Consider the following 20,677-nt stretch of genomic DNA (forward strand, 5'->3'; position numbering starts at 1 on the left):
AAAACATTGTTAAAGGGACGTCATGGTTAAGTTGCACTAGCAAAAACCTATGAAATTCAATGGAAAAACATTGTTATAGGGAAGTTATGGTTACAGGTAAAACCGAAAAGAAAACAAAAAATGTGCCAGTTATGGTAAACTAAGCAACCATAACTCGTGCCACTAGTGTGCACTGCAAGGACTAACACCTATGACATCAAAGATGCCATCAAAAATCTCATTGATGACATCACATGTGCAATTAGTTTTCATGGAAAGCCTCCAGAAGGGATTGTTATTGTAATGGTGGCAGAAAATGATCAAAGATCGTTGGAAGAAATATCATGAGAAATGTAGTTCATTGAGCAATGCATTGCTATACACACCATTGTATTACAGCAGGGGTCTCCAAACTTTTGTGCGCAATGAGCAAAATGTGTATATCAAATTAAATGGTAAGCAACATCAATTTTTTCGATAGAACATATCGGTGCTCAGTTGGCAGAAAAATGATTGCAACACGAATTACAAATGTAATAAACTAAAGACTGCTAAAAGAACATTTTAATTTGCAGTACATCCGTTATCTAGAGCACGTGCAATTTTAGTAAAAATACATTTACAATGGCCCTCATTACGACCCAGGCGGTAAGTAATCGAAATTACTGCCATGGCGTAATGAGCGTTAACGCCATGGTCCGATGGCGATAAGAGCGCCATATTACGACCCATCGCGCACGAGCATTATGCCATGGCGGTAACGTAAACTACGCCATGCCGTAAATAGCCCTTACCGGCCTCGTTAACAGCGCAGGGTGACCTACCGCCACCCATCATTGCGCCGACCGTAGTCAGCGGTCACCGTAATTAGCGGTGACCGCAATTAGGCGGAACCGGAAATAGCGTAATCGCGGCGGAACGGGAAACAGCACAGCGGCCATCTTAAAAAACACAATCCATTGCCATCCTACCCAACCACACCACAACCAACCCTCAAACCCTGTCATTCCCATAACCCACCCATTTCCTCACCCAACCATGCCGAAAGTTGTGAAGAAGGCATGTGACAGGCAGCGGCAGGAGCGCTACAGTCGTGAGGAACTGCAAATGCTTGCAGACACGCTCCAGGAGAAGGCTGATGTTGTCTTCTCCACTGAGATGACCCGGCCAGCCATAGGCCGCAAAAAGGAGGTGTGGGAACTTGTGGCACAACGTATCAGTGCTGTTGGAACCACCCAACGCACCTCCAAACAGTGCCGCAAGAGGTGGGACGACCTGCGGATCAGGGTCCGGGGCATTATGTCTGCCAACCGTAACCTGGCCCTGGGAACTGGCGCGGGAGCACACTCCCCACTGAAGATGCAGCCATGGGAGGAGACATGTGCCTCTCTGATTGGCATTGAGTGCATCGAAGGTGTCGGCGAGATGGAGAGAGGGGCCCCGACATCTGGAGACACAGGTAGGTGCCTCATATCCAGCCTTGCAAGACAACCTGATACACTTGCACGTGACAATCACAATGTGGCAGACGCAACACATCAGCAGATGAGCCACACCCTGTGCACATGCAGCATGTACACTGTACAGTAGGCAGACACACACCTGCATGCAAAACCGAACCTAAAGGGAGGCAACCTGTATGTCACGGGCTACTAACTCCACCATCTATCCATTACACTCTTCACAATGCCTGCTCAATGTCCACTGAACCATCAATAACAGTCACCCTCCTCTGCTCCACCACAGGCTCGCAATCGGACACTGGCAGGGACGACAGCACCAGCACCCCAGCCAAGAAGGCCAGGAAAGTGGGAGAAGGGAACCATGCATCCACCTCTGCTGGACCCAGGCCGAAACCACGCCAGGCTGAAGAGGCCAGGGCAGCAAAGTCCCCCGAGGAAGGGGTCGTGACAGCGCCTGCAGCCCAACAACACCCACTGTTGCCCACTGAGGGCAATGTGTCAGCAGGGAGCAGTACTGTTGGGGAGACTGCAGCCATCGCTGCCTGCTCCGATAGTGATGTGGAGGATGACACTGGACTTGCCCACAACACGCAACTTCACTCACCACACCTATCCCCAATCAGCCATCATGGAGATGACACCCAGGGCCAATCGCCTGCTAATTCATGGCCAGCAACTCCAAGCCCAGTGGGAGTTGGGGAAGATGGGAGTAGTCCCATTGGTCCCCCATTGGCACCCTCCATTGGGCCAGATTTCCAGCTGTCGCTGGAGCAGATTGCCAACAGGCAGGAAGTACTGGGCACACTCCTCACGCAGCATGTTGCAGAATGTGGAAGTGCCAGTGCAGCCATGGAGAGGAGTGCTGATGGCATCAGGTCTGCCATCCAAACTGCCAGCAGGGACATATGCACCGAACTTGCTGCAGTGCGGCAGATGATGAGCCAGCTCATCCAGACAATTGTGGACACATGCCGTACTGAGCAGCCCGGTACAACCTCAGCTGCAAGTTCAGCACAAGCCTCTCCCGTCCGCAGGTCATCCAGGACCCTGAGGAGCACAGGCAGGGGGGCCCCAGGTTCCGGGAGAGGGGGCAGTCAATAGTGTGCAAAACTATACACACTTCACCACGGGCACTGTCACATGTTTGCAGGGGAGGGGGAGGGGGGAATTGGGTGTGTTGGAGTGTTCAGGGGGGAGGGGGAGGGGGGAATTGGGTGTGTTGGAGTGTTCAGGGGGGAGGGGGAGGGGGGAATTGGGTGTGTTGGAGTGTTCAGGGGGGAGGGGGAGGGGGGAATTGGGTGTGTTGGAGTGTTCAGGGGGGAGGGGGAGGGGGGAATTGGGTGTGTTGGGAGTGTTCAGGGGGAGGGGGAGGGGTTCTGTTATACCTATTCAGAAGAACAATACACTTTTTCATTTCTCACAAACGAAATGTGTGGACATTGCTCATTGCGTATGTGTGCTTTATTGTTTTATAGTCCACAGTGTTGACATACCAGACACACACAGTGCCCCAAGTGCCATCCATATGTTACACACACGCTGTGTGTGCTAGAAGTATCGGTCAATGACATTCTGACGCATTATATGCCCCTCCTGTGCATCGCTGCCTCCCTGAGGTGCTGCCCCATCCCCATCATCATCATCCCCATCATCAGGTGGTTGTGGTTGTGGTTCTGCGTCAGGGGGCAGAGGCACGTTTCGTCTGATGCACATATTGTGTAGCATGACACATGCCATGATGATCTTTGCAACCTTCTCATGGCGGTACAGGAGTGCCCCGCCAGACCTGCTGAGGCAGCGGAAACGTGCCTTCAGTAGGCCAAAAGCCTGCTCTATCACCACACGGGTACGTGCATGGGCACGGTTGTAGTCCTCCTCATGCTGGTTCGATGGGTTCCGCACTGGTGTGAGGAGCCACCTCTTCAGGGGATAGCCCGCATCACCTGTAAAATGTGAGAAATGAATGTGTCAGGAACGAGATTGATTTGTGAACATGACGCACAACCATGCCTTGATTCCGACTGTTACTGTGCACCAATTAGAGTTGTGCTAATGGATTTACACTGTGCAACCAGTATGTGTTCATGGCTCTCATGTACTGTTTTGCATGCAAAAACACAATGCAGGGGGGACGATTGCCTTGTGAATGGCCATCCACTGTGTCTGTTCAGGCCGTCATTCATGTGACCTTGCACGTGTCCTGTGAGCTTGAAGCTCACATGATAGCAACATTGATGTCTGGCTCATTATGACCCCAGTGAGCATTACTGGTGTCAATGGGGACAGTTTGTGGGTCTTGTAGTGGTGCATTGATGTTCCTGTCTGTCATGTGCCTCCTTTGTGCGCAGTTGTGGGGGACAGGCCTTTCAGTAGTTGGTGCATGGTGACGTGCATGTTGGTGGTTTTCTTTACGGTCAATGCGGTCACAATTTGCACAATGCACTTGCAGATGGTTGTGTCGTTTTTGGGATACACTTTCATTCACATGTTGGGATGATTAGGTCAGGCATAATGTGTACACTACTCTGTTGACGTCAGTGCTGCCACAGGGAATGATCTGGCTACTGCTAGTTGCACCCATGTGACGTATGCATCACTCCCCTGTATCTGCCAGATGAAATATGCATTGGTACGTCATTCAACACCCACTTTGCATTTCCATGCTCATGACATTAGACTCACCGAGTAGGTAGGATCTTGGGCCTGCATGTCGCTCCATGTAGCGTGGTATTGTGGAGTTCCGAAGGACCATTGAATCATGGGTTGATCCGGGGTATCTGGCAGAACAATGTGTGATGATCCTGTTGGAGTCACAGACCATTTGCACGTTGATTGAGTGGAAATGTTTACGGTTGCGGTACGGTACCTCCATGGCATGTGGGACCACCAATTCAACATGGGTGCAGTCAATGGCACCAATGCAACCAGGTATGCCGGCCAGTGCATGGAAACCCACTTTGGTGTTGGCAATCTCCTGGGCAGACCGTGGTAATGAGATCTGGTCATCTGTGTGCTTGAGGAGGGCATCGAGCACTTGCATCAGTGTACGCGAGAATAATGGTTGTGATATGCCATGCAAGTGCCCCACTGTGTGCTGGTAGGTGCCTGTGGCCAGGAAGTGGAGCACGGACACTACCTTCAGTAGGGGGGGGGGGTGGCAGTGGGTGTTTCAATCATGCTGACGATGTTGTTGTGTATCATGTCCACAATGGTGGTGATGGTGTCCCGGTCCAGTCGGTACAGGGTGTGGATCTGCTCAGCGATGAGGTTGAATGGGCTGGCTCTGATGCGTGGGATTGGGGGCTGCCTGCGTGGTGGCACTGGCTGTGCTGGTGGGGCTTGCTGGGCCTGCCTTGCCCTCCTTCTCCTCCTGCGTCTCCTCTGTGCAGCCTGTTGTTGTTGTTGTTGTTGTTGTAGATGCTGTTGTAGCACTCGCATTGCTATCAGGTCCTCCAGCCCCAACATTGCTAGTCCTATTGGTATCATTGTGGAGTGTGACTGGGTGTGGGAAGGGGTGGGGTGTGCTCTTTTTGTACTTCCTGAGTCTGTATTGCCTTCACCTGTGCTGTTTCTGTGCACCTGTGGCAGCTGCATTCACTTTACATGGCCCTTTACGGTTGGTTCGCGATGGCGTAATTAGCACCATGGCGGTAAGGTACTTAACGGGCTGGGTGATGGCGTTAGGGGCATGTCCGCTTGGGTCGGCATTCGTGTACCTTTCCGCCATGGCGCTAAGTACGGTGTGGATGTTCGCGTGCGCGCGCCCTTGGCGCAGTCAGCGGCAGCGTTAGCTACGATGCCGCTAATGACATCGTAGTTTACGGTCACGGGTCGTAATCGGCCCTAGCGGAAGACGATGGCAGTAATCGTTTACCGCCATCGTTTTTCGCTTTGCGCCAGGGTCGTAATGAGGGCCAATGCCTTTAACTTATTTTAACATTAAGTGATTGTTCATAGGAAATGTTGAGGTAATTGAGTGGACATTAGTACATTTTTAGACAGATGCGACCAGTCCAGTTGTTCAAAAATATAATCTGACTAAATCAACATTGACAGGGCTTTAGGTTCTTGAGCAAAATATTTCCAAGACATTTAGTGCAAATGTTTGGACAGTAAAATTGGCCACAAATGAAGCACTGATTTTCAGGTGTACTTTGAGATTCTTCCAGGGATTTTCTGGGACCTTTAGTGGCAAATGGTGCATTCCTAAGCATACAAGACCAGTGTCACTGTTCCTCAGTCATTGATTGCTGTATTCTGGACTGTTTTTTCTTCAGGAATGTTATGAAAGTTTGCATTTCTGATTGAACAGAGTGATCACTATCCTCTTGAGTTAATTTTCCAATGGTCAGGGGTGTAGGCACCACAAAGATTATGTCCAACAACCAGAGGGGCTGGTTGGCGATGCCTACACTCAACAAGGAGGCATTGGAAAGAATGACTAATTCACAAGAAATTAAGATATTCTCTCAAAACTGTTAAACAGATCGGAGGCCACACACAGGTGTCGGTTTGTTTGAGTCTTTGGTTAAAACTATCCGGGACTGAAATATTGGCAAACAGGGTCTCCCAGTTCAGGAGGTCCAGGTTATAGAAAGGAATACCCCATGGTTCGATGCAGAATGTAGAATCTTGAAAAATGGATCCATGATTTAATGAGAAGTGCACACAGCTATTCAGAATTATAGTTTCAAAAGAAACACAAAAAAGAATGTATTGAGAAATAATGGAAGCTTTTTTTTTTAAGGACATCACCGGCCCCCCATGGTTATAGTATAAAAATTGCCAGTAAGATATTCTCCAAATGCTTGTCGCTCATACTGGATATTTGGGCTCACAGTAACAATATCTTGAAGCCCTTCAAGATGTGTTTCAGGGGAGGGCTTACGTGTGTGGACCACTGCTTCACTCTGGGCATGGAGAAATATGGAAAGGTTAAGGGAGGAAGATTAGTTGTGGCTTTTTTCAGATGTGGAGAATGCATTTGGTTGATAGAATCTAGAATCATATTGTGGCATCATTTAAATTGTATTGGGGTCCTTAATGGTTTAATAAATCTTATCCAAATGTGATACGCAGACGTCTCTGCATCTGTCCAATATACAAGATAGGGGACTTACACATTGTTTTTTACCACCAGTAAAGGTGAAGCAGGGATGTCAGTTGGGCCCTATTTATTCCATAAGACTTTGGGCCTCATTACGACCCAGGCGGTAAGTTACCGCCTGGGTCGTACCTTTACCACCATGGCGTAAACTACGTTTACTCCATGGTGGTTGGCGGACTTACCGCCCCATTCCGAGGTGAGTGGGGCGGTAAGTCCCCATTAACCCATTTACCCTTCCCCATTCCCATTTTTGCCCAATAGGGCATAATGGGAGTGGGGAAGGCGTTAATTACGCCACCGTAAATTACGGTGGCGTAATTAACAACAAGGTCCCTTAGCGCCATGGATTTTAACACCTGCTAAAAGCAGGTGTTAAAACCTCCATGGCGCTAAGGGACCTCGGAATCAGGCGGTAAGGGTCGGCGCTGTTTACGCCGCCGTAAACCCCTTACCGCCTGGGTCCTAATGAGGCCCTTTGACTTTATTACTTCTCTTAGGAAAGTTAATCCACCCTCTCTGAAGGGGACATTTTATAGCATGCTTCTTTATGCTGATGACACTGTTATTTGGGACTTGGAGACGGCAGGTCTGCAACAGGGCCTGCTATACACAAATTTCTATTTTGGTAACTGTAGTTTGAAATTAAATATAATAAAAACAAAGATGATGGTATTCTGGAAAAGGGTGAAGCCTTGTAGCTGGTGTTTAAATGAATGTAGAGATGAAGTGGTACACTCATTTTTATTTGAGCCTACTCTCAAAGAGTGGTGTTTGGGTCAATCATTTTAAGGAGACAGCTGCCACTCTTCATGAAAAGGGTATTCTTTAAGGGTACAATACAGCACGCAGGAGCAGTATCACCAATTGCCGCCGCTCACAGCTTATCCGCAGAGGGAGAGACCTGACGGGGTGATCTAACTCCTGGGAGGGCTGTAATCATGCCCCAACGCCTCCGCAGAGACCAGGTGAGCGTAACACTCAGAGATCCCTTTCAGCACTGACAGTGCTGTTAAATAGCAATTAAAGGTACCAAAGTTTAAACCTGCCTTAGACAATGATTATCAAAATTCCAGAACTGTATTGGTAGAGCACATCAACAGGCCAACAACCTTATTATAGCAACAGTTTGAAAACGTCTGCCAGTGAGCAGCGTACATGGACCTGGTGGACCATCACATAAAGGACAGCTCAGAGAGCTCCCAATCTCTGAACCTCAATCTCTTAATAGTCAGGCATGAAGGTTCAGAGCTTTGGGATTGGGGTGAATGACCCTGCCAACTGCTTGCATCAGATCCTGCAGTGGGAGGGCACAGCAGTATGTCCAGCATGACTATCGGATATTTGGTGCCCAGTTTTAAGAGGTCAAGATCATGCTTGTTTGGCTATGCTTGAACGTCTTCCAAACCAAAGAAATCAGCTGGAACACCTACACCAGGTTGATCTCAGTAGGAATCACCAGCGCATCGACTAGGGGATTTCACTGCTGGTACCTCGCTGCGGCAGAAGATCTTGCACTATAGCTTTATAGAGCTCGCCCGAGGGCCGTACCGGCTGTTATGCGCCCTGAAGACCGAGTTAAAGGCCTGAGTACAGCAAGGGCCTTTAACGAGGTATCAGGGCCCATAACGACGGTACGGCCCGAGGACAAGGTCAATAAAGCTATTAGAACCCATGGGCAAAGAGAAAGAATTACATTTAAAAATATAATTTTTTATTATTACATTGTTTTTTGGGGGCCTTGAATATTCCCTATGGAATATTTAAGTTTAAAAAAAACATGAAAAATAACATTACAAAAAGCTATTAGAACCCATGGCCAAAGAGAAAAAAGTTAATTAAAAAATATAATTTGTAAAATGATTATATCGTTTTTTGGGGACTTAAATATTCCTTGTGGAATATATATATATATTGTTTTTTTTAACATGTTTTATTGGATTTGTGGTGCCAAATAGTCAAACATTTTCTTTTTAAATCCCCCCCATGTCCAATTCCCTCCCACCTCCCCCCTCGGTGGTGTATGTTTCTCGTTCATCATGGGTCTAGATAGTTCTTACAAGATGTCCAGTGTTCTGATGTTGTGAGGACACCATTGTAGCATATAGTCACTTTGTAAGTAAGCTAGAATTTGCGCCCAGTCTTTCTGAAAAGCTTCCGACTATCCTTGAAGTTTATATGTCATCCATTCTAGAGACACTAGCTGCCACACTTTCTGTAGCCAGTCGAAGATCGTGGGTGGAGCTTTCCTTTTCCATTGTTGGGCAATCGTTAACCATGCGGCTGTTACCAAGATCATCACTCCCCTTTTTTGTGATTTCGTTTGATTCCCCGATCCCGGGTCCCACAAACCAGCCATCCAAACCTTTTTCCAGAGTTTGGCTTTTCCCTGTACCATTTTGCCCACCTGGTTTTTCACGCCCCCCCAAAACTGCTGCATGGTCGGGCAACTCCACCAAATATGTCTCCAGTACCCCTTTGTAGTACACCCTTCACAACATTCATCCCGGGTAGATGGGTACATTGTATGCAGTCTTTCTGGGATGTAATGCCACTTGAGTAGAATTTTCTGCCACATCTCTCTTACCTGTATCGAGCGTGTCAGCTTTGGGACAATTCTCCATACATATTCCCATTGTTTCCTTGAAATGGTTTCCCCCAGTGTTATTTCCCAGCGCTTCATGTAATTCCATCAAATTTCTTCCCCTTGGTCGTTCAAAAACGTATAAAGATTCGAGACTAGTTTTTTTGAGCCTGTGTCTGAAGTTATATGATTCTCGGAGGGTGTCAACTGTCTTGTGGCTGCCTCTTTTATGAGGGGGGAGGTGATCCAGTGCTTTAGTTGGTTATATTTGAATTCTTCTTTGTCCGTTATCCCCAGTGTTTGTTTACATTCCTGGTATGCCATCACTGTTTGTCCCTGGTACATATTTCTAATCATAACAAAAGCCTGCTTTCACCCAGATTGCATATGCTTCCTGATACATTCCCGGTCGGAATTCCAGGTTTCCAGACATGGGGCGCAATGGGGAGGGAAACGTCGTAAGAACCTCCCTTTTAACTGCTTTGTCCTATACCTAAATCCCTACTCCTGCCACTTCTCTTATTTTAGTGTTTGGGTGCATATATCGTTTATTTAACAATAATAGGTTCGAGAGTGGGGAGCCCACTACCGCCCTATCTTGCTTGGCCCATATATGTTGGGGGGGTGCTACCCATTCCCTTATCAACCGTAGCTGTGCTGCCTCAATACCTGCGAAAGTGGGGACATACTAGTTCACCTTGGCTTTTCTGAGCTGTTAATGTCAACATCGATATCCTAGGTAGTTTTTGTTTCCAGATATAGGCACTCACTATTTTGTTCAGCGATCTGAAAAATGATTTTGGAATGCTGACTGGCAGCGCTTGGAAGTGGAAGAGTAATTTCGGTAGCACTGTCATTTTTATTGCAACCATTCTACCCCACCACGAGATCTTTAGGGGGTTCCATTTTGCTAAATGTATTTTAAGGTTTTCCAAGAGTTTCCGGTAGTTAGCTTTATACATCTGACCCAGGGGGGACTTTAATTTAATCCCTAGTATGTAATCCCTTCTTTTGCATCATTCATTTGTGTTACTTGGGCCAGTCTTTCTACTGTTTCAGGAATTTCTGTTAAGTTCAATATCTCAGACTTGTGTTTATTAATTTTCAAACCCGAAATTGACCCAAATAGTTGTAGTTCCTTTATCAGCACCGGAAAAGATTGCTCTGGGGTTGTCAAAGCAATTAGCATGTCATCAGCAAAGGCCATTATTTTATGTTCGCCCCTCCATTATTATCCCCTTCACCTGCTGCACTTCCCGGATCCTAAACAACAAAGGTTCCAAGAATATGGCATGTAATAGTGGTGAGAGCGGGCATCCCAGCTTAGTGCCTCTACTCAAGGACACTGTTGCTGACAGTGTTCCATTCGGCAGCATTGGTAAATTGTAATTGTCCTTAATCATTTGTATATAGTTTGCCTCAAAGCCCATCCGACCCATTGTATGAAAGAGCATTGTCCACTCCACCCTGTCAAAAGCTTTCTCTGCGTCCAGGGACACAAGTATAGCTGGGGTGTGGTCAGTTCTGCCTTCTCAATTATGCACGTGTTGTCTGCCTCATTGGTATAATTCCCGACTGGTCTGGGCCTATAAGGCCTGTGAGCAAACCTGTAAGCCTATCCGCCAAAACCTTAGTGTATAGTTTTGCGTCCATGTTTATTGAGGCTATTGGACTATATAACCCTGGGAGTGTTGGGTCCTTTCCCTGTTTAGGAAACACCGCCAGTTTAGCCTCGTTCATAGATCTGGTTATGTCACCTTTAAACTTGAAGCCATTAAACAGGTTAGTTAGTTTTGGTGCTAGGATGTAATGTTATTTCTTATAGCAAACATCCGGGTATCCATCTGGCCCCGGTGCTTTATTCCTCTGTAGCCTTTTAATTGCGCTTGTAACTTCTTCGACCTGTATATCCCTGTCTAATAATGTCTTATCCATCTCCGAGATTTGGGCGAGATTAAGCTTCCCCAGATATTCCTTTTGCAGACCCACCTGTGGTCCATCTGACCTGCATAGGGTCTGATAATAATCCCTCAGGATTTCCCACATGTCCTCATTTGATGTCTTAATTTGATCTTGATTTTTCCGTAGTTTCATTATCGTTTTGTTCCGTCCTTTTTTCCGCAGTTGTCTAGCCAATAGTTTCTCAGCCTTATTTGCCCTGAGAAAGTAATGGTGTTATAAGTGTAGGAGCGATTCTTCTGCTTTCTTATTTTATAGCGTCCCCAGTTGACCTTGTATGTGTTTGAGGGCTAGTTTTACCTTGCTGCTGGGGTTGTTTGCCACTTATTTTAGTAATTCTTTGTTTCCCCTCAGTTTAGCTCATCTTCCCATCTGCTTCTTTGTTTATCCTTGTGTGCTTTTAATACTATTAGGTCTCCCAGCAATACTGCTTTAAAGGCAACCCACACAATGGGCCTCATTATGACTCTGCCTGTCCGGAAACAACGGTGGCGGTAAATCCGCCGCCACCTTTGTTTCCGGACCGGCTGATTCAGAGTTCTGCAGGCGGGAGGTGTCACTCCCGCCAGGTCTGACCTGGCGGGAGTAACACCACGCGCATGCAGGTGGAATAGGAAACACCGGCTCCGTCATAGACGGAACCAGTGTTTCCATTGTCCCCATCCCCATGGGACTCCATTGGAATGGGGATTTACGGAATTCCGCCTCCGGAATTACCAGGTCACCTGGGTTGTAATGCCCCGGTGATTCTGGTAATCACGGAGGTGGAATGTTGTTTCGGGTCTGGCGGCAGCCTGCCGGTTTTTCCGGCACAGCTACTGCGGGATGCATAATGAGGCTCAATATAGTGCAGTGTCTTACCCGTATCATTACTGGAAAAGTACTGTTCAATCTTATCTTTTATAGACTCCAAAACGCTCTGATCCTGTAGAAGATCTGTGGGAAATCTCAATTTCGATATTGCACATTGCACCCCGTGGCGTACCTATCTTATAAATGTTGCCTTTGATATATATATATATATATATGTATATATATATGCGCCCTACCTCAATGTTTCCTACCTTCCCCCTTAGGCCTGTAGAGGCCCCAATTCTGGACTGGGAATTATGTACATGTGAGTGGTGGGTGAAACCCTGTGTTACCCTCTTATGGCTCTCAATATATCGTGGAGTGCTAGCGTTTTGAATGTCTTTTTCAAGGCTTTTAAGGGAACATGTGCCACCTGTTGTGTCTTTGAGCTCCTATCCAGTCTGGGATCCCAGGCTAAGTTGAGGTCTCCTGCTAATATAATCTCCCCTGTGGCAAATCTCTCCAGAGTCACCAGGACCCCTATCAAAAATCCATCCTGTCCCGTGTTGGGTGCATATATCGATGCCAGGGTTGGTTTCCTGCCCCCAATTTCAACTCAACATTAAGGAAAAGGAAGCACCCTTCCTTGTTTGCTAGGGAGTTCTGAACGCGTGCATTCAGTCTGTTATGTAGGGCTATCAGGACTCCCGCCCTCTTTTCCGCCGCATTAGCTTGATATATTTGCGCAATTCCTCTAATTTTTCCTCTTGATCGGGGTGTTCATCCCCGCACATTGAATGTCAGAACTTTCACTGGTGTCGACCTTTCGCTAGCCATATCCTGATCTTTTTTACTGTTAATCCCTGAATTTACAACACTGAATCCCCCTCCCGTTACTCCTCCCCCTACCCCTTGTCCCCTCCATCCTCTACCAGTCCCCGGTACCCCATATTCCCCTCCCCCCACCCCTTTCCCCCTGAGGAGGGACCAGGTTCCTAAGAGCACTCGGGCGATGTGTCCCTTGCGCCTGGCCCTAAATCAACCTCAGTACCAACTTGTGGGGGTTCCTAAGCCCCACTCGAAATTCCAAAACCACCCTCCTCCTCCTGGGCCTCAAATTATCTGATCACGAATGGATCACACCCCCTTGTCTGAGCGGTTTTACCTCCATCTTCTTCCTTGCTCTGGTTTCCAGTTGTCTTGACTTTCATTTCTTACATCCTCATCGGCCTAATTGCCCCACTGTCTTCCAACCCTCTGGTTTTCCTGGGCCCTTTGCTCACCCACGAGTCTGCTCCTGGATTTCTTAGTCTTCCTGCTGCAGATTCAGGATCCCCCTCCTCGCACGTCGTGATTCTGTGTTGTCGCCCTTCCCATGTAAACAGGAATCCGAATGGGAATGTCCATTTGTACCTGACTTGGTTGTTTGTTAAGTGCTGGACTGCTGGTCCCATTCTTCTTCTCTTCTGCAGTGTGGTTTGTGCAAGATCCTGATATAGTTGCATTTCTTTTCCATTCACTCTCAGCTAACCTATTGTTCTTGCCTTTCTCAGGATCTGCTCTTTTTGGCCATATGACGTTACTGCTACTAGTACATCCCTTGGTTGTGAGCTTGGCTCCATTGTTCTCCTTGGACCAACTCAATGTAGTCGGTACATCTACAGTGGCTTCTCTGGGTCCTCTGCCAATACGTCCGCGAATAACTGTTGGACCATGCAGGTCAGGCTTTGTCGTTGACTGATTCCGGGAGATATTTTATTCCAATGTTGGATCTGATCGATCGATTTTGTACATCTTTACATTGAATTTCTAAGTTACTGGAGAAGTGTTCTAGCACCTCATCTGTCTTTTGTGTGTCATCTTCAATATGTTGGACCACTTTTTCCAAAGTATCAGTTCTTTCCTCCAGTTTTGCTATACCTATTTTCTCTTCCTGAAGTGATTGTTTCATATCTTCTTTCAGTGTTTGAAATTGTTCCTGGAAAGAAATTAAGAATTGGCTCTGAAATTCCTTGAAGCAATTTTGCATATCCTCCTTGGTCATTACTTTTGCATCCTTTGCACGCTGTTCCTGGGGGGGTGGGTCATGATTGCATTCCCCTCATGTCGGTGGCATTGCGTTGTCCATGCTCCACAGCTGTTTAATGTTCTTGGGCTACTTTTCTAGGGGGGGTTGTTGTGCTGCGGTCATTGTCTTCGATTTGGATTTGTACATATGTGCTGTTTCTGTGATATTATATTTGCTTCCCTTTCATTTGGCACACTTTCGCCTGGTCCACCGTCCACTCGAGCGGAGTCACTGGCGGAGACCCACCCTATATTGGCATGTGGTAAGTCTGTAGTTGCTCACTGGTGGTTTGCCTTATTCTTTTCCTCACTCATGTTCTGCATTTGAGGGGGGGGCTTACCCCGATTCCAATGTCGCTGCTTGCCTCTCGGTGAGTCTGTTGTTGATATTGTTTCCCCCTCTCCTATCTTCTGGTCGTTTCCCAGCAGGGCTCCTTCCCGTTCGTACACCTACACTGGGATGCCAATCTGTACCCTGAGTGTGTGGGTGGGGGGAGGGGTTCCTTATGGCCTTTATGGTATACAGAGTTTGGTGCTATGCTTAAGCAGCAGGGAGTGGGTTCTCCTTTCACCTGTTGCTGTCTGGGCTCACTGATCCTGGGTTTCATTTTAATGGCCGTTATCTGCCTGCACTGATTGTTGCTAATGTCATTGGCAGCTGGCCGATCCATACATATTGCAGCGTTCCGCCTGTGTGGAGTTCCTCCTGCTGGGTCCCTTAATGCTTCTCTCGACCTCTGATGGCGCTTCCCCCACCGGAGGTGCGCACCGGTCCGTCCCTCTTTCTCAGCGCTGTGTTGTCCTTCCTGCTCTCAACCACCTTAACGCTGGACGGAGGGCGTTATAAATGCCGGGTCGCGGTTACCACTGCTCCGGTGATTCGCCTTGGGCAGCCCTACAGATCCCCGGAGCTCCTCTGCCCTTGGGGGCGACCTGGCCTTTGGGTGCTCATGTTTGCTTACCGCCTGAGTCAGCTCCCCACAGGTTGAATCCCATGCCGCCAGGGGTTGTGTGCTTTCTTCACCCGTTCATCTGTTCCGTGGGGAGTTGTACTGGGGCCGCCTGTCTCCTCAACGCTCTCTGTAGTTCTCACTGCCTTTCCTGTTTGTGGCCTGCTGGTGGGTTTTTCATAAGCTATGTGTGCTCTGCGGCCCTGTTTCTCGGTTCACCTCCGAGATGTTGTATTTCTGGGGGGGTGCCCGTCTAGTTTTATGGTATCCACTTTTATGTGTTGTTTCTGCTTTCTGAGGTTTGTGAATTCCGTTCGTGGTATTTATTTTCACTGCTGTTGGCACGCTGGTGGGGAGACACACCCACGTGATCCTCCTCTCTTGGCCGCCATCTTGGATTTAAGTTTTAAAAAACATGAAAAATAGCATGACAAAAACGTAAGTCATTCTGATTTATAGTAAGCGATTCTTTTCACTAACAAACTATTAAACGAAAAAAGGACGGTATTTGTAGGAAAATGTAATTTTCATTTTGGCCACTAGAGGGGGGCAAATTGTAGTAATCTGCTTTCAGCTTCCTTGTCGACTCCTCGGTCCGGTTTTAAAAAGTACCGCGACTGTGGGGCTAAAATGTCCATGATGGACCCGCACAGGATCAGCCAGTGGTGTCTAGGGGCAGAACACCCGTGTTATCGGAGTGCGACAAATGCATGTCAATGACGGCCAACGCCTTGGGGGAGCGCAGAGGGAAGTTGGAGAGAGGAAGGCCTCTGAAATCTATTACCCCGTCCAAAGGTAAATCTTCTGACGAGTCGAGACCTTCGTCTCCCCGTCATAAAAAACAAACGTTCCCATTCACGAAGTGGGTCGCATCATTCCTCGTCTTCGAGGCATGGCAAAAAGAGGCGCCATAGATCGCCGTCCTCATCCAGTTCACCCGAAAGGGTTGTTTGTCCCTCAAAATATAGTACCCCAGCCCAATGGGAGGAATTCAAAATGAGTATGATGAAGCTGTTTGAGAACACCCCCTTAATCCCCCTCAAAAACACCTAGAGGCGATACCCCAGACAAACCTGGGATGCACAGAAGCCGGAAGTCCTCAACCCCAGCTGTGAAAACTCCTCGAGAGCGATCTATTCCCTTCAGTCAAGAGAAAGCCTCCATGGAACACAAGAAATCGTCATCATCAACGCCGAAAGAAAGCCAAATGGCCAGCCTGAAGAGTGCACAAAAAGAGGGCGAGAGTGCACTGCTGTTGTTGGTATCGATATGTAATAGTTCAATACATCTTTATTTTCAATTAAAGGTTCATTAGTAGGGTGCAGCCCACTGTCAAGTGCCACCGTGTAGGGCACTAAAAAAGTGAACTAGAAGAAAAGAACAAGACTATTGAGTCTTCGGTGTGGGCCGCACACCCAACTTTTGGGTTCAGCAATTTTGTTGAGTAAAACAATAACTTTTCATTCAAGTGTAGTTATGTTAAGATCCTTTATTTTCTTAAATGCTTGTTTTACTTCAATTTGTCAAAGCTAAAAAAATATAGCTTGACCATATAGGCAGTTACTGAGGCAAACAAAAAATTCAACCCTATGTGGCTAATGCATTTCGGATTAAAAATCCTTCTTCAGAGCCTGGTTATAAAGTTGTGACTAATTCATAGACACAAAAAGACATATATTGTATATTCGCAGATTTGCATCATTTTCATATATCAATGTTGTGTGTGACACATTTAGTCAATTCAAAATATACAGGGTGCCCACAGTTACATACATACAATCAACAGGTAAGAAAAACAAACAAGAAAGTCTCATCAGTGCATTTGTTATGGCAAATCGTAATTCCCATTTGTTATAGCATCTGTGAATCCGCTCCATTTATTATGCCTGGTGCAAATGTAATCCTTCAGTGGATTGTGTCACTTTTATCTCCTTTGTGTTTATTCTGTACTTTGCACTTATCGTTATACACCGTGCTCTTATCGTAACTCGGCATGCTCGTAGGTGTGACTATGTCTATCACTGTGTTTACTATCTTATTTCAAACCGTGTCCATGTTCACTTGGTATTATCCATGCATTGTCTGTGCTGCCCTTAAGTGGTAACTACATTGAAGTCGTGAATCATTCCAGTGGGGGTGTGTACTCTACGGAGGCCACAGACCTGCTTGCCGTTGGATACTCTCTCAATACAGAGATGCGTAATCTCGTTAGTTGCAGTCTAGGATAATAAAATGCTGATCGTATTAGCACCGTGCTGAACGTATGGCTGGATAGACTATATATTGTCAGTAGCGATCGCTGCTCTCTATTCGAACATGATCTCTTACCTTGCGGAGGCGTTTGAACGTTCTTTCTCGCTCGCGCGCCGGTAGCAAATGCTGCTTACGATTCTAAGCGTTGCTATGTCAACGCTCGGTACCAACATGGCCGCACGCTGTTGAGCGTGTCGGCCATTTTGGTAGGGGCATTTTGGTTATACTGTCAATAATCGTGGCTCACATCATAAGCGTACTTTCTTCCGTTATTTCTGTATTGGTGAGGACTATTGCAGTACTCCACAGAGGGTCAATATTAAGTTTTCTAAATGCATGAATAAGTACACACATATGTATAATTAATGGATGAATTAGCAGAGTGGGTAAAGATTTGTGAGCAGAAGTCAATACGGTATAAGTGGGATACACTATTCTTATGACATGCGCAAGGGAATTACCAATTTAGCCATTTGTTAAAGGGTACTATTATTTGTATCTTAATAGTACTGATGAAACTTAAAATGTGCATATGTATGTAACTCTTCACATCATCATGTTATGTTGGTAGGACAAAACAAATAAAAAAAAATGGGGTTAATAAAAAACAATTTAGATCCAATTCTTCATTAAGACCTTTCGGGCACAGTGCCTCTAATCGGTCTATCCAATAGGCTTCTTTCTGCTGTCTTCTTTTTCTGGTGTCCACGTGGGAGCCTTGTGTCCATAATTTCCAAGACCTGAAACTTCACTTGTACGATACTGTGTTTCTTCTCATTAAAATGTCTCGCAATTGCTGAGTTAATATTTTGGTTGCGTATACATGCGAGTTTTGATTTTTCGGCCCATTTCTCCTACATAATATAGCCCACAGGGGCATCGTATGCAGTAAAGGCAGTTCTCTGTGTTGCACGTAGCATAGCATTTAATTGTGATCTTTTCGCCGGTGTATGGGTGGGGAGCCACCCCTCCTTTAATGATGTTATTGCAGTTGCTGCAACTCAAGCAAGGAAAAGTTCCTGTTCTTTTGGGATTGATCTTTTTCTTTACTGTGTCTCTGGCATTCACTAACATATCTCTCAAGTTACTGGATCTTTGATAGGCAAAGGTCGGAGCATCTGAGAAGAGATTTTTGGTTCTTTCATCATTTTGTAATATTGTCCAATGCTTGTTAATACATCTTTTAATTTGCATGCTCTGTGATGAGTATTTCAATACATATACGAGAGTTGGTGATTGTTTCTTGTCTTTAGGTGTAAGTGTGCTCTCTCTGGTTTTGGCATCCACCTTCTCCTTTGCCATTTGTAAATCCTCATTAGGGTATCCCCTATCTTTCAATCTTTCTTTCAATTTTTCCAACTCTTGTTCGCATTTTTGGTGGTCACTGATGATCCTTTTCAGGCGCAACATCTGTCCATACGGTAGATTCTTCAAGGTGTTCTGGGGGGTGAAAGCTTATACGATGTAATAAGTTGTTTCTGTCAGTTGGTTTAGTGAAAAGAGAAGTTGTAATTTGGTTGTTATGTACATTTACTTTGATGTCCAGGTAGTGTATGCCCGGAGTGCCAATTTCAAAGGTGAATTGAATGCGTGGCTCTATATTGTTGACGTAGACCATAAATTCATTAAGTGACTCCTTTGTTCCTCGCCAGCCTGAAGAGTGCGTCATCGATGCCCTTGGCACCAAAATTGAAGGAAAAACTATCAACGCCTCGAGTCTCGACCTCCTCAATGCCGTATACAACAATTACCTCGATGTTATGATTGAAAACCTTGACGTTTGTGTCAAAGCCATCAGCGACTTTGGGGAAACCTTTGAAGCCATTGACAGTTTTGTCGAAGCCATCAACATCGACGATTTCAACATTGTCAGCTCCCATTATGACCTCCATAGCGTCCTTCTTTTGAGAGGATTTACACTCCTCAACCTCGTGCAGAGTATTTTAAGACTCTTTCCTCAATTTATGAGGAAGTTCATCACTCATCTGACAAGGAAAGACCATTTGGTCTAGAGTATGGGACACCTTCTGTTCCAGAGGAACTCTTAACAGAAGAGTCTCGGATAAAGAACCTACAGGACTCCCTACATGAGGCAAGTGGCATTGACGCTTCACCTGAAGTTGAATTTGGTGAGGCAGATCCAGGTGATCATGCTGAAGGTAACTATAGACTACTCATAACTAGAGTAATGCAATACATGGGAGGGTCCAGGCCTACACCTGTTTTTGAACAGGATGACTTAAAAGAGATACTGGATAAAGGACCTCTGGAAGACCCTATTGTCCCATTTCATAGGGCTCTGCAGAGTAGGGTAGCTTCCAACTGTGAAACACCGGAGGTTGTCCCGGCATTCAATAAGAGGCTAACAGTCAAATACAGAGCTTCATCTTCTGACCCTCTATACCTTTCGAAACATCTGATACCAGAAAGCCTGGTAGTGCAGGCAGCTACCTCTTCTGGCAAACAAAATGCCTATCCCACAATACCACAAGACAGGGATGACAAAAAAAATACGATGCTATGGCCAAGAAGGTTTTCTTGGCTGTGGATTGCATTTAAGTCTAATGCGACGTGCACACTGGCAATGTTTACCCACACCCTTTGGGACTGTATTTTGATGGCGGCTGACCACATCCCCGAAGGGGAGGCATGAGACGGTTTCTTGAACATTGTCAAGGGTGGGAAGGACGCAATGTGTGAATCCCTCCAGACCGGCCTCGACTCTGTTGATCGCATCAGCAGAGCCATGGTGGCTAGTACGGTAATCCGGGGATTTTCTTGGTTGCGGAAGTCAGGATTAGCACCAGACGTTCAGTCCAGACTTCTCAACATGCCATTTGACCGCACACATCTATTTGGAATAAAGCTGATGAAAGTTTGGAGAAGCTGCAAACTTCCAAGGCGGCGGCCAAATCCCTTGGAGCTGCAATAAGGCAAACTCCAAACTGCCCTGCAGGTGCACCCTGGAGGGGTAGGTCCTTTCACTATTATTCCGCATTTGGAAAAGGCAGAGGACAGCCAGGTCAAAGACAATTCCCCTGTGGTGGACAGGGTAGAGGTACTAAGACCGCAACAGCAGGGGCTGCTTTACCGTCAGCCGCTCCGAAACCTCTCTGAGGTCTTACATCACAAGACGGCAGTAGGAGGCAAGTTATCACAGCATATGATAGAATGGCAGGCTATTACTTCAGATGCTTGGGCATTGAAAACAGTTGCCCACGGCTACTTCCTTCCTTTCCTGGTAAAACCTCAGAGTCATCCATCGGGGGACAACTCTTTGAAGATTCCGGATCCGCTACTTATGCAGGAGATTTTAATCCTGCTGGAGAAAGGTACTATAGAACCAGTACCAGTAGCAGAGAGGAACAAGGTTTGGTACTCTCCTTATTTTCTAATTCCAAAGAAGGACAGAGGAGTGAGACCCATCTTGCACTTAAGAGACTTGACTCAGGAAGGACAAGTTCAAGATGGTAACCCTTTCTCTAATCCTTCAGGCCCTCCAGCTTCGGGATTGATTGGTGTCATT

Source organism: Ambystoma mexicanum, chromosome 4p (genome assembly GCF_040938575.1).
Source record: "Ambystoma mexicanum isolate Mex_15411 chromosome 4p, UKY_AmexF1_1, whole genome shotgun sequence".
Taxonomy (NCBI): domain Eukaryota; kingdom Metazoa; phylum Chordata; class Amphibia; order Caudata; family Ambystomatidae; genus Ambystoma; species Ambystoma mexicanum.